This window comes from Chinchilla lanigera, unplaced genomic scaffold (genome assembly GCF_000276665.1).
Source record: "Chinchilla lanigera isolate Chin_1 unplaced genomic scaffold, ChiLan1.0 scaffold00016, whole genome shotgun sequence".
Classification (NCBI taxonomy): domain Eukaryota; kingdom Metazoa; phylum Chordata; class Mammalia; order Rodentia; family Chinchillidae; genus Chinchilla; species Chinchilla lanigera.
The window spans coordinates 13,194,423-13,207,687 of NW_004955417.1; the positions used below are offsets into that span (position 1 = coordinate 13,194,423).

Here is a 13,265-nt window from a genome sequence, read left to right on the forward strand (position 1 = left end):
AAAATTAATAGATATTAATAAAAATATTTTAGAGATAAATAAATAAATTCACTCTCTTAAAATAACTGGTATGGTTTCTGTATCCTAACAGACACTGACTGAGAGAATGTTGAATGGTAAAATACGGGCAGTGCTCCTTTCCAAGGAGAATTGGCATAGATACTGCTGACATCCCTTCTATAAAGCAACATGCTAAGCACCAGCCGGTAGAGACCAGAAAAAGAAGTCAAAGGTAAAAGGATTGGAATAGAAATAATCCTGATGACCTGATTGTATTCATAGAAAATACAAAAGAATTTGCCTATAAATTACAAAACTAAGTGGATTTAACAAGATTCCTAAGTAAACATACCCAGATCAATATGGAAAACTAAGTTCTATTTCTAAATGTCAACAATTATATAACAAGAAAATGAAACTTTTAAAAAAATCACTCACGAGGTACTGAAATTACCAATTATATGATCAAATTCCCATTTATCAGAAGCTGTGGATTAGAGCAGAAGATCTAAAAGTACCAGGGGGAAGGCAGGCAAATTTGAGACTTTCTATGTTGTTCCAATAAATCCATTTTCATTTGAGCTAATTTGAGTTGGCTTCTGCTATTTGTAACCAAATATACCCTGACTGGGGCAGAGAACGTCATGACAGTATTTAACCAGGAGTCTGAAAAAGAGATGAATCCTGTCTTCCCTTGGTTCTCCTTCTGCCAAAGTACAATTCTCACAATATTAAAAACCTAATTTTCATATAGACAGATAAGTAAGCACATGTCAAAGTTTTATTCAACTCACGAATGAGGTGCCCAGAAAGATGACAAAGCTGATTCAAAAGAGAACATGAAAAATAAGATTTCTGTAGGCCATGGGGGAAAGAAATGCATGCTGAAGTAAAATTGCAAACTTAAATGCAAAACTCGTTTACATCCAAAAGAGCAATAACTCCATAATATTTGAAGCTGTCTTTTCTAGCAGACATAAAATTAAAATCATCACCATTTTAGTAGTTTTGTAAAAGATTTGAGCCCAAATTAAGGACACGTACTGTGTTGCACTCACCCAGAGAGTGAGAAGGCCTTAGCAAAACTTCTCTAGGTCAGTGCTTCCTAAATAGTTTGAAACCACAGATTCCTAGGCCCTGGCATCCTGAAATACTTGTCTTTCAGATGATTTATCTCGTCTTGAGCAGGGTCTGGGCATCCACATTTTAACAAGTTCCTAGGTGGCACTATTAGTCCGCAAACCAGACATTCAGTAACATCACCTGAGATGACATTGACAGATCACACAATAATCCTTTGGCTTTATCTCAAAGTGTTGAATAATTTTTCATGACTCTCTACTCAAGATTCCAAAGGGAGATCTGAGCCTCCAGATGAAGAAAAGCAAAGTAAGGCTAACAGCACTTTATTCTTGGCTGGAAATTTGAGTTTAATACTAAGACCCTACTTGAATAAAGCCAGGTCATACGGAGGGGTCTTTTCCAGGGCTAGTAACATTGATCCAAAGCAGGCCCATGGCTACTAGGAACAAATTCAGTACTTTGAAACATTGAGCTGGAACAAGAATCTCTACTACTATATTTTCTATTGTTATAGCTTCAAAGTCACTAATCTTTTCTTCTCCATTATCTAATCAGCTATTAATCTCATTCAGTGTATTTTTTTTTTACCTCGGATCTACTTTTCATCTGATACAGGCAAGTCAGCATTGGATCTGAGGCAGACACCATCCTTTCCCGTGCACTCTTGCTTTTTCTATGTTCCAAGCTTCACACAGCAGCAGGAAGATTCAAAGCAATCTAGAAAATCAAAATATGAGTACCAAAAGGAAACAAAAGGCTTTTCTTACAACCCTGTGAAACACATGATGGGAGATAGCTTGATAAATCCTACTGAGAAGTTGAGCAAGATGGAAAAGAAAGACCAACACTGCCCCCTCTGGTTTGGGGGAGCTCCCTGGTGGTGAGCAGCCTCCAAAACAGGCTCTTTTGCTTTCACTGTATGCCATTTGTGTGAGAGGACAGGGAAGGAACTGGATGGGGAGCAGGGAGAGTAAGAAGATGAAAACCCTGAATAACCCATCTCCTCACTCTTGAGCTGTGGGATCAAGTAGACCTGCCTCTCATCCCATATCTCCTTGACACATTAGTTCACATCCCTCAGCCTCAGGTCCTCATCCGTAAAACAGGGATAATATTGGTGGCCTCATGGACTGTCAACAGGAGAAAGAGCAAGTGGGGCAATGTGTGTAAAACAATTAGCACAGGGGTTGTGTGGAGAAATTAGCACCCAGTTTTGTTGTGGTGACCTTCATCCTCATGCTCCTTGTTGTCACTGCCAGGACCACATAATTAAAGATGAGCATGTAAATGAACCAACCAGCACAGAAATAATACGGAAATTTGGAGGTTGGAATTATAGGTAGTTTTTATTTTCTTTATAAAGGAATATTCACTTATTCTTTCTAATCAGAAAAAAAAAAAAAGATGAGTGACTTAAAAAGTTGATCTGTGTCCTTTGGGGATTCCCTTAGCTTACAGTGGTTGGAGCTCTGTTTCTTACCTCCCCCTACCTAGGAAGGAACACCCATAGCAGTGGGTCCCTACTAGACCTTTCTGTAGTGGTACCCACAGCTTCCTAGGAGTTTGGTAGCTGCAAAGAACGAAACACCCACATCCCACCATGTTGCGTGGTGGCCACAGATTCTCTAGACATCAGACAAAGACATGAGCTCCAACAAATGCAGAGCCAGGATAACTGACCCCGATTAGGGCCAGCACTAGGGTAGCTGAGGTACAGGACGGGGGCAGAAGGTAAGGAGGCACCACCTGGGTGCTCACATGACCTGAGTGTGCCTGCCTTCTTACATTTTGCGTCCTGACCACCACACTCCTCCACAGAGCTCACAGGTCCCAACCACGACAAGTCTGGGAAGACAGCAGGACCCCAAGCATCCTCCCACCCCAATCCCAACCCCTGGAGGAGGAGTGATTATCAGACAGTTCCTTGGGGAGGGGATACTGCCTAGGCATGAAGTGGGGTAAAGCTTCCACCCCCAAATCCAGAGGCCGTGCACACTGCAGGGAGCCCACCAGCCTTGGTGGAGATGAGGTAGTCGTGTCTTCACCAGCTCCTGGGATGGGGTTCCCCGTGCATGGTCAGCCTGTCCCCTGGACTGCATGAGGTGTACCTTTCCTCCACCCACAGGGTTCTGCAGAGGGAACCAAGCCAAACAGCTCTTCTTGCCAGAGCGGAGCTCAGCAGCAGCCCCTTTCTTAATGAACAAGTGTGAGACCCCACTCAGGGCTGACCTTCTCTTCCCATTTGTCTGTAGGAATCGTCCCCTCTTTCGACCTCACAAAGATCTCTGACATTATTATTTCGTCCTGAGCATTGCAGACCAGCTCCCACCCAGTCACCACTCTGCTCTGCCTGCCAGGAGAGCAGCCCGCCTTCAAAAGCCTGCAGACCCCAGAGCAGTCCTTTGGCCTCTTCTCTGGCCTTTTTGGTTTGTGTAGGTCAGTATGATTTTTAGTGTTGAAAGCAGTGGATGATTAATTTGTGCTAATGATTTTCTGCCTTGCCTCCGAGGCTCCAACCACAATTTCAGTTTTGAATGACTCAGCCTTCACTTGTTTACCTAGGAATCCACTGCCTGGTTTATCCGCTTGTCACACTGAAACCTCCCCTTGTCCTTAGCTCTGCTTTCCTTTATTCTTTACTGACATTTAGTGTTCCTGACCCTTCTCCTTTGGCCGCCAGCCCTGTCTTCCATCCTGGAGCCAGAAAAGACTGGTAAAAACAAAAAGAAAGTCATTTATTCTGTCTTTGCCATGCCTCATGAATCCTTTTCAATACGTAGCAATTTAACAAATGTCATTTTTAGTGAAGATCAGCTGTACCACTTTGGCTTCCCTAGCTGGGACCCCTGAGTGGCACAAGCAAAACAGTGTCGTTGCTCTCATCATTTCCTCTGGGCTTTTCCCTTCCTCAACAGTGAATGACACTTGAATCTCAGTGGGGCGACCCAGACACATCCTGAAGCATCTCACATCCCTACTGAACCATGAAGGATTCCACCACTGGCTCTACAGGTCACCAGTGTCAGCTCGGCAGAACACAGACCTCAAGCCTGAGTTCCCGCCAGCATTTCTTCTTGCAAACCATGAAGCAAGAACACACAGTCCTGCTTCCCTTCCTCCAACAATCACTATGATTTGGAAGCAAATATATATATATATATATATATACAATCTGAAAGGTCACCTTCTTTTTCTACTACTCAGGCCCCCAGATACATGTCAGCTGACCCCACTGGAAGGTAGAGAATTTTCACTGATGAAATCTAGAGAGGAGGACACCTGATACCAGCACACATTATCCTGCCTCATGGGCCAATCTGAGTTACAGTCCTTTTTGCTACTTGTTTGTGTTTATTCTTCAAGCAAAGGGAGGCCTGATTAGCAATGGATGCTCTGAGAGTCATTCAAAGCTTCCAATCATTACCTTCCGCCCCCCAGCATGAGCAAGGTGCTTGGTGACACAGGTGTTTAAAGCATGATCTGCGCTGGTATCTATCCACGAGTATCCATGGTTATTGTGAGATGATCATCTGATTAGTAATTTAAAATTGGCACTGCATTTGGATTCATTAGCTCTAAATCAAGATAAGCAGTTTCTAAATTGCTTTTCCCCAGTAAACAAATTCAGGGCCTCTAGGGAAAAAAATGTGATGAGGATGCTGTGGATGAGGAAATGTCACTGAGTAGGAAAGGACACAGAGACCATACTCCCAGGACACTGGATAATGTTAGGATAAATAGTTTGAGATGATGACTAAGTATATTGCCCTGAATACAGACTCAGCCTGGAGCAGCAGATAGAAATAAGGTGTTTATGCATCACTGTCTGGTTCTGGCCCATTAAATTCTGGCTCTTTTCACCTCCTTGTACCTTCTTCCAAGGTCTGCCTATGTGACCCACTGTAGATGATGTGACATTCATTATTCTACCAGTTTACTCCAAAAGCATTTATTGAGCAGCTGTTCCATTCATAGCACTCTGTTGGACCCAGATGAAAAACCTAGTCTGTGCTAGCCACAGTTTTAGAGAATCCAAGGAGGTAGGTATACAAATAGATGGAAAATAGGCCAGATATAGTGGCACAGACCTGTAATCCCAGCACACTGGGAGACTGATGCAGGAGGGTTGCAAGTTCAAGCTCAGCCTGAGCCACTTAGCAGTTTAGTGAGACAGTGTCTCAAAATTTTTTAAAAAAAATTTTTAAAGGGGCTAGGGATTCAATGCCCAGTACTGCAAAAAATAAATAAGTAAATAAATAAACAAATAAATTAACTAAACATCAAGAAGAAAGAAGGTTATCATATTTATGAAAGAGATAAAAGAACAAAGGAAGCAATTAGCTGTAAGCACATGATGTTTATTTTGACCATCTTGCTAGTTGTCTACCAGAAACCCTGTGATTTTCTGAGTGAGAGTTGCAGTACGTCCTGTCTCCCAAGCTCGTGTGCATGGCATGTGCCTTCCTTTATGACACACTGGTGACCCTCTCACTGAAGCATTTGGAAAGTGCTAGAAGAAGACGCTGTGCAGAGGGTGGCGTTTGGAAAAGGGAGGCTGAGGCACGGTGGGAAGGGGCCTTGCCATTGCCCTCTTCAAGGACTCTGGTCTACCCTTCTTGCCGCACTTTGATTTCTGTAAGCAGAACCGGCTGCTGCTCAGAGCCTGGTTCCTTGGGAATTAACTCCACTGAATACAGAACAAGGGCCCCCTAGAGCCTCTGTTTCCCTTACCCACCTGTCACTGGGCACAAAACAAAGATGTAGGACCCAAATTAACCAACACCACATTGTGAAAACAAAACCGCAATGTCCCTACTTGCTAAAATCAAATCTGTAACAGAACATGTTTCCCATTTGCAAACCCCAAGCATACCAACCACAGAGGTGAATAAAGTCAGCTAGAAGAAAAGCATTCTACCCACTGATAAAAGAAAACACTTCCAGAGAATTTACAAAGTAAAATTTGTCAGAATATTGTTTGTATGTGAAATTATTGCATGGATTTTACTTATGGTCCACTTTCATTTTATCTTGCAAACCATGTTAAAGGGTGAGTTATGTCAAGACGTGCCTGCCTGAATAATAGGCCACTTGAGAAGAATAGTCATCTTGGACCAGTCACCACCAACATTCTCAATAGTCAATATTTGCCTTGTGTTTGCCGTGTTGCAAAACGCTTTGGTATGCAGGACTCACCCAATCATAGCAATCCTACTGTGTAAGATTACTCCCATTTGACACAAGAGAAAACTGAGGCTGGGAGAAGTCCTGGCTTCTTGCCTCGGTGACACACAAAGCAGGGGAGGATCTGCTAACAAGCAGCAGAGCTGGCCCTGGTCCTCCAGCTCTGCATCCTTTCCTCCCCTCCCTGCTATCTCCTGGGAAAAGTGCCAGCCACATTAAGTACTAAACATCCCAATGGGAATGGGAATCTCTCAACCCTTCTCATTAATTTAATAATTCATTCACTCAATAAACCCTCACTGATTGTTGCCAGGCACGGGAGAAATAGTGATGACACAATATGCATAGCTGTGTCATCATCCAGGCCATAATCAACAATGATGACAGAGTGTAGTTATACTGTGAGAGGGCAGCTATGGGCGTCACAAGCCTAAACTCAGTGGGCTGTTTCTGTACGATTCAACTGTCCCCAGGTTTTGCTGCCTTTTATGTATAACAACAATAGTCACTTTCTAAGTGCCTAATACATCCCAGGCACTGCATTTGGCTTAGATCCATCCTCTAACTGAAGTCTCACTATAACCCTTGTAAGTAGGTGTGAGGGGAGTCCTTGTTATAGATAAGAACACTGGAATTCAGAAAATTGAGTAACCTGATATATTAGTTATAGACCTCCGCGTTAAAAAAAAAAAAACCTTAGTAACTGGAAACAACAGTATTTATCTTCTCACAGATCCTGTGAGTTAGGAATGTGAGCGTGCTTTATGGGGTCTCCTAATTTAGGGTCTCTCTTACAAAGCAGTAATCAAAATGTCAGTAATCAAGATGTCACAAGGTGACACGTCATTCGTGTCCAGGATCATGGATAGATGCAGAAGGATCCAATTTCAAGTTCATGTATGTGGTTGTTAGGAGGACCTGGGTTCTCAGGAGCTATTGGTCTGAGAGTCCCAGTTCCCCAACAGTGGGAGAGAATTCATCCTCAGTCCCTTGTCTCATCGGTCTCTGCATAACGGCTCACAGTATGGTAGCTGGCCCCATCAGAGTCAGGGAGAGAGAGCGCAAGCAAGACTGAGTCAGTCTTTTCCAACTAATCTCCAAAGTGCTTTTGCCAGAATCTGCTCATTAGAGGCTGAGTCCACATTCTCACAAAAGGGAAGACGACACGGGAGCAAACCTCAGGAGATGGGATGGCTGCAAGCCAGTGTAGCAGCAGCCCACCTCACTTAGCAGCAGCTGTTCCGAAGTACACCCAGACCCTCAAGCCGTGTCTGTGGGACTGGCCACACCTCCGCTCACCGCCCCACGTGTCACAGCCACGCGGGTTTCCAACATGTAAATAGTTAACCATGCCTCGTTTCCAAAGTATTACTACATGTGTTATTTCACTCAACATACGCAGAGACAGATATCTCAGTTCTTGTTTTATAACAAGAATGGGCTCATGGGCTTGTGTAGATCATTTTCTTCTTGGAGCTCAAATGATTTTCCCAAGCTCATTGGAGATTAGATGCAGATTTTCTCCCTCCAATCCCCTAGAAGCCCAGCGCTACCATTATCTTTCACTGATTTCTACCTGTATTCTCTGAAGCCTCTGTGGTCCCTAAACCTCATCTTCCATGGGCTGCAATATCCAACTTCAAAGCTCCTGAAAGCCCACTCAGGGGTTCCTCGCATACTTGCAGCTCCAATGGACCGTGAGGGCAAGATCACATACGAAGCAAGAAGGGGAGCTTCCTGAATTAGAATTCAGATCTCACTCTCCTGCCCATGGACCACAAGATGCCTTCTGCAAAAAGCTATCAGGGGAAAAGAGTCCACCCGATACTCAAAGGAAGCACCCATCTGACTTTCACTCTTTTGCAGATTCCTTGCCCACTCTTCCCCTCCCTCTTCAATCACAGTGAGCCATGAAGAATTCCCAGGTACCTTCTACTCCACTCTCTGTGGCCTGGTCAACACAACAACCTCCCTACAGAGTGTTATTTTTGCCTCTGTTCTCCATCCCTAAAATCCACTGTCCACAGCATCCAGGATGAGATTCAAAATGCAAATGATCTTGACACTCTCCTGCTTAAACCCCTCAATGATTTACACTGCTTTCAGAAGAAAACTGATTCTTTGCTTTGCTTTTTCCCCCGCTGGGAATTGAATGGGGATTGAATCCAGGGCCTTCACACTGAGCTACACACTTAGCCCATTTTGTTTACTTTTTATTTTGAGATACAGTCTCACTAAGCTGCCCAGGCTGAGCTTGAACTTGTGATCCTCCTGTCTCAGCCACCCAGAGTGTTAAGATTATGGGTATGTACCACTGTGCCTGGCAAAAGCTGATATGTCTTATCGTAAAGACAAGGGCCTTCTAGTCTAGGCTTCTCCTATCCTTGCCAGCCTCTGCTTTCACAGACCTCAACATCATTTCCGCTCTAGCTACAGTGAACTGGCATGACCGGTGGACCAGTGTTCTTCCCCCAACCCATCATTTTCTGGATGTCCTTACTTTCTTTATACTTCTTTTGTTCTTAACATTGTCAAGACCTTCAACCCACCTCTCCAGGGTTCGTTTCTCACGAAAGCTTTCTCTAGCTCTCCCAAGTGTGGATTTGGTGTTCTTCCTTTGCCATCTCATACAACCCCTTATTGTGCCTGTCACACGGTGTTGTGGCAGTGTACTTAGCATCAGGAAGACAGAGCCTGAATTTGCCTCATCTGTCATTCACTGTGGTCAGTGCAGCATGAGGATTATGGTAGCATCTTAACAAACTTTTGTTCAGTGAATGAATGAATGAATGGGTAACTTCAATCTCTGCTGTCATGTTCTTGGGACTAAAGGCCTCTGGGTGCTTAGTCACCTTCTGGTCACTGAGCTTTCTGCAGTCCTGAGGACTCCAGAGGGAATTCCCAGTGAATAGTAGGGGCTCCTATAGCCTTGGGCAACCTACTGATTGATTTGTTCTGTCAATAAACACTTGTGCCAGACATGTGCTGAGTGCTGTGATAGTCACAGATTTCAAAGACGAGTTAGGCATACAAGAGTCCAAACCAAAATGAATTCTTACCTGGTGCCCAGAGCTTATGCTATTTCAGAGAGTTCTTTGGGGAATAATACGCTCACATTTAGAAAATACCTTAATAAAGACATTACCTTGGTGTTACTGTTCTTCTGAAATACATCTACTTTTACTCACTACCACACTACCAGCCAATTCTGAAATGCTATAATCATATACTGTTCCATTTTGCTTTATTATTCAAGTTTGGGAGTACTGGGGCAGTAACTAGCAGTCCTCTTTGGGAAGTGATGGCAGTATACCCAGCAGCTGCAATGGAATTGTTTTTGAGAAGGTAATAATTTTAGGAGTTACTGTTCAAAAGTAATATAGGTCAGTAATATACCTTAGCATTTTATGACCCCTTCTTCATTCCTCTCTAGTTAAAAAATAAAAATGTTCCTCTGAGGCTTAGGGATTTGTGAGCTCCTATAGGACTCCAAGACACTATCATTAAAGTTTGGGCAGTTCATACTCCCAGCTCCTTCTGCCCATGGGAGGAAAGGAAATACCTCAGAAGCACAGGGCTGCCATTTTCCTCCTCCACAGGTTTATTCATTTATTCAAGTATTTATTTATTCTTCCACTAGTTCTAAAACCTCTGACAGTAATAATTACATAGCACTAAGTCAGTATTTACATGCTAGCTACAACAGCATTTAAGAATGAGCACTCTTGTTATCCCTGTTTTACAAATGGGGATGCTGAGACTTAAAAAGAGCAGATTAGTTACCTAAGGTCATACAAGCATCAAGTGATAGGACAGGAATTTGACCTCAGTTAAGTCTGATTGGAAGGTGCACTAGTTTAACTACTGCACCCTTCTTGGTTTTCATACATGCTTGAAGTGGCTCACAAAGGCCTATTCAGTACACAAGAAAAACACTCAGTGAAGTAAATGACAAAGAGGAAAGTTAAGGTAGAAACACGACGAAGTGAGAATTGGAGTGACAGATACACCCATGGACTCCTCTGTACTTGGAACATGAGCACAGAAGTTTGGTTCTATATTTCTCAAAGAAGAAAATGTATTCATTCACACACTTTACATTGTCCACAAAATCAAAAACAAAAGCTGGTGCTCAGGGGGAGAAAAATGCCATATCCTGGTACTGAGGCTGGCAGGGAATTTATCACATGGGTCTCTTAAGCATGACAGTGTGATGTAATGACAGACTACGGCCCCCCCCAGCACCCCTGCAGCAAGTCTGCAACAACTCCTGGGGCTGCTTCACAGATGCACTGATAACGGATCTCAACAGGGAGACACTCAGCCTCCAGCACAGGTTAGAAAAGCAAAGCCCAGATTTTAGCACTTCCACTGGCCCAGCTGAATCTCAGGAAGCAGAGCTCCAAAGATGGTTGCTATCAGCTACCTAAGATACTACACTGGGATGCCAGAGGCCCCCAGGGGCAGGTGAAGGCAGGCCTGTGCCCTTCTGTAAAGTATTGAGATGGTGACACTTTCTGCCAAGAAGCATTTGGAGGCCAGGCACCTGCTGTGTGCACCCCACCTCATCCCTGTGAAGACCCAGACACAGGAAGGGTACAGAGCAGAGATCAGGCCCCTCAGAGAAGAATTCTAGGTGCATCGGGGTAGCTTAGGGCATGGGCCCCAAACCATCCTCCTCAAAGCATGGCTAGGGTCATTTTATCCTGGGAATTTTTCAATCAGCTGTGACAAAACTCTAGGCACAAGCATTAGAAATCAACAGGGCTGGGCATAGTGTCTCTCACCTGTAATGCCAGCACTCTGGGAAGCTAAGGCAGGATGATAGTGATTTATTGAGATCCTTTCTTAAAATTTAAAAAAAATTAAGGCCTAGGCATGTAGCTCTGTGCAAAAGCTCTAGGTTTAATTCCAAATAACACACACACACCTGCATGCACACACACACAATCAAGCAGTCCACGAATTAAAGCAGATCTTGAATATCTAACCTCAGCATACTGCATCCTGGTGAACCCTCCAATGTATACCACCAGTAACTAAATACAAGGACTTGTTGCAGAGGGTTGCTAGGGCAACTTAGATGTTGAAAGATAATTATGATATGGTCAGTGAGACTCAGTCCAGCATCTTGAACAATTATTTTTTCCTACCTGTTTTGAAAGCCACTGCTAGAGTCCAAATATGGTACCCTGGACCCATCCAGCCAGTTTTGCCACCTAGTCAGTACATAATCATCCCAGAGCCCAGCTGGGGGTCTATCTGCCCATGCTCAGGGCAAGTGCAGGCAGACTGTGCTGCTATGACTTAAAACAATGTGTGGTGTCTGAGCTCCAGCGGTACCTCTTTTACATATATGTGTAAACATATACGTAACATGTATGTATACTTGGTGCGCCTACATGTAAGTACATATGTTATATATGTATGTTACATATATGTGTAGAAAGATACACACATATATAGTAAATTTAAAATATCAACTATATACAACATTCATTAAAACAGAGATTGGGGAAAATGTGATGTAAAATGAATATAGAGAAAAATTCTTTAGAAGTTCTTTTTCTTCCTGGACTCCTTTATCATCTTGCACGTTCCTCCTTGAAGGCCTCCACCTGAAAGAGCCGGGCCCTCTCTGAACCACCTGTGGGCACTTCCTGCAGTGTGTCCACCGCCCAGACCCAGCCTGTCTCTCCAGAATGTCCCCGCCAGGGCAGTGACAGATGAAGAAATAAAGAGGAGATTTCGTTAGTTGTCCATATTGGTGCATCCTGACAAAAACCAAGAGCACAAAAGGCCTTTGAAGCTGTGGAAAAAGCTTACAAGTTGCTCCTGGATCAGGAACAAAAGAAGAGGACCCTGAATGTAATTCAGACAAGAAAAGAATACATGGAGCACACTGTGAAAGAACGGGAAAAAAAAAAAATACTATTACAGAAGGAAGGAAAACCTAATGTAGAGGAGGAGGATCCGGAGCTGTCCAAACAAGCACGGTATAAGCAGACCATGAGACTGTTCACTGAGATGGAAATTAAAAGGAAAGAGAGAGAAGCCAAAGAGATGCATGAAAGGAAATGACAAAAGGAAGAAAAGAGTGAAGGTCAAGAAAAAGCCAAACGAGACAGAGAGTGGAAGAAAAACTTTGAGAAAAGTCAAGAGGGTCAGGTGAACAGCTGGCAAAACTTTCAAGCAAATACAAAGGGGAAGAAAGAAGGGAAATATTGGACCTTCCTGAGACCACCAAAAGTGACAGTGAAGCAGTGCAAGTGACCACCTGGGCCACAGCCACAGAACCGACCCCCAGCTCTCCCCTTCCTGCTTTGAAGGACTCATTCTTTCCTCTCACCTCCATTCAAACGTAGAGTAGTATTTGCTGTTTAATCCATTCTGTTTTCAGTACATATTGATCAGAGTACTTCTTTTGTACATTGAAACAAGGGGCTTGGTTTTAAAAAGACCTTCCCCAACCCCTCACCCCTAGAACAGCCAAGATTGGAAGATGCCGCCACTGAAGATGCCACTGTCATTTCTCTGCTACATTAGTTCCTACTCATTGCCTGCACATGTACTCCACCTTTTGTTTTGCCTTTTGGTTCGTGTTGCCCTTTCAGCCTTCCCATCTTTCTCCAGCTATGAAGTGTTTTCAATTTTCAAAACCAAATTCAGATTGTATCTCTATCTTGTAATATACCCAGATCCTTTTTCAGGTAAAAGGAATCACTATCTTCCATAATAACCAGTTATCCTTTCTAATCTTCCAAATGTCCTTGCAAATCACTACTAAATATTTCAGCTGAGAAAATTGAAGCTCTTGGGGATTGAGCAATTCATCTCAGATCACACACCTGGTAGCCAATGGGAGCAGGACTTGAACTCATTTTTATAACATTCATGGGGCCATGTCTTTCCAGCTTACCAGGCTTTGCTTCGTGCATTGACATTCCAAGAGAGAAAGTGCACTTTACATCTATTACCTCATTGTGTGTTCCACTAGC

General features: G+C 43.5%; 1 long non-coding RNA gene and 1 pseudogene across 1 annotated transcript; both read left to right on the forward strand.

The window, feature by feature from the left end:
* The first annotated feature begins 108 nt into the window (after nucleotides 1–108).
* On the forward strand, nucleotides 109–4,249 carry LOC106148189. The gene is made up of 2 exons (XR_001233403.1): nucleotides 109–232; nucleotides 3,999–4,249. It is a non-coding gene; the product is annotated as an uncharacterized LOC106148189 (long non-coding RNA).
* Nucleotides 4,250–10,771: 6,522 nt separating this feature from the next.
* On the forward strand, nucleotides 10,772–12,540 carry LOC102015010 (annotated as a pseudogene).
* Nucleotides 12,541–13,265: the final 725 nt, after the last annotated feature.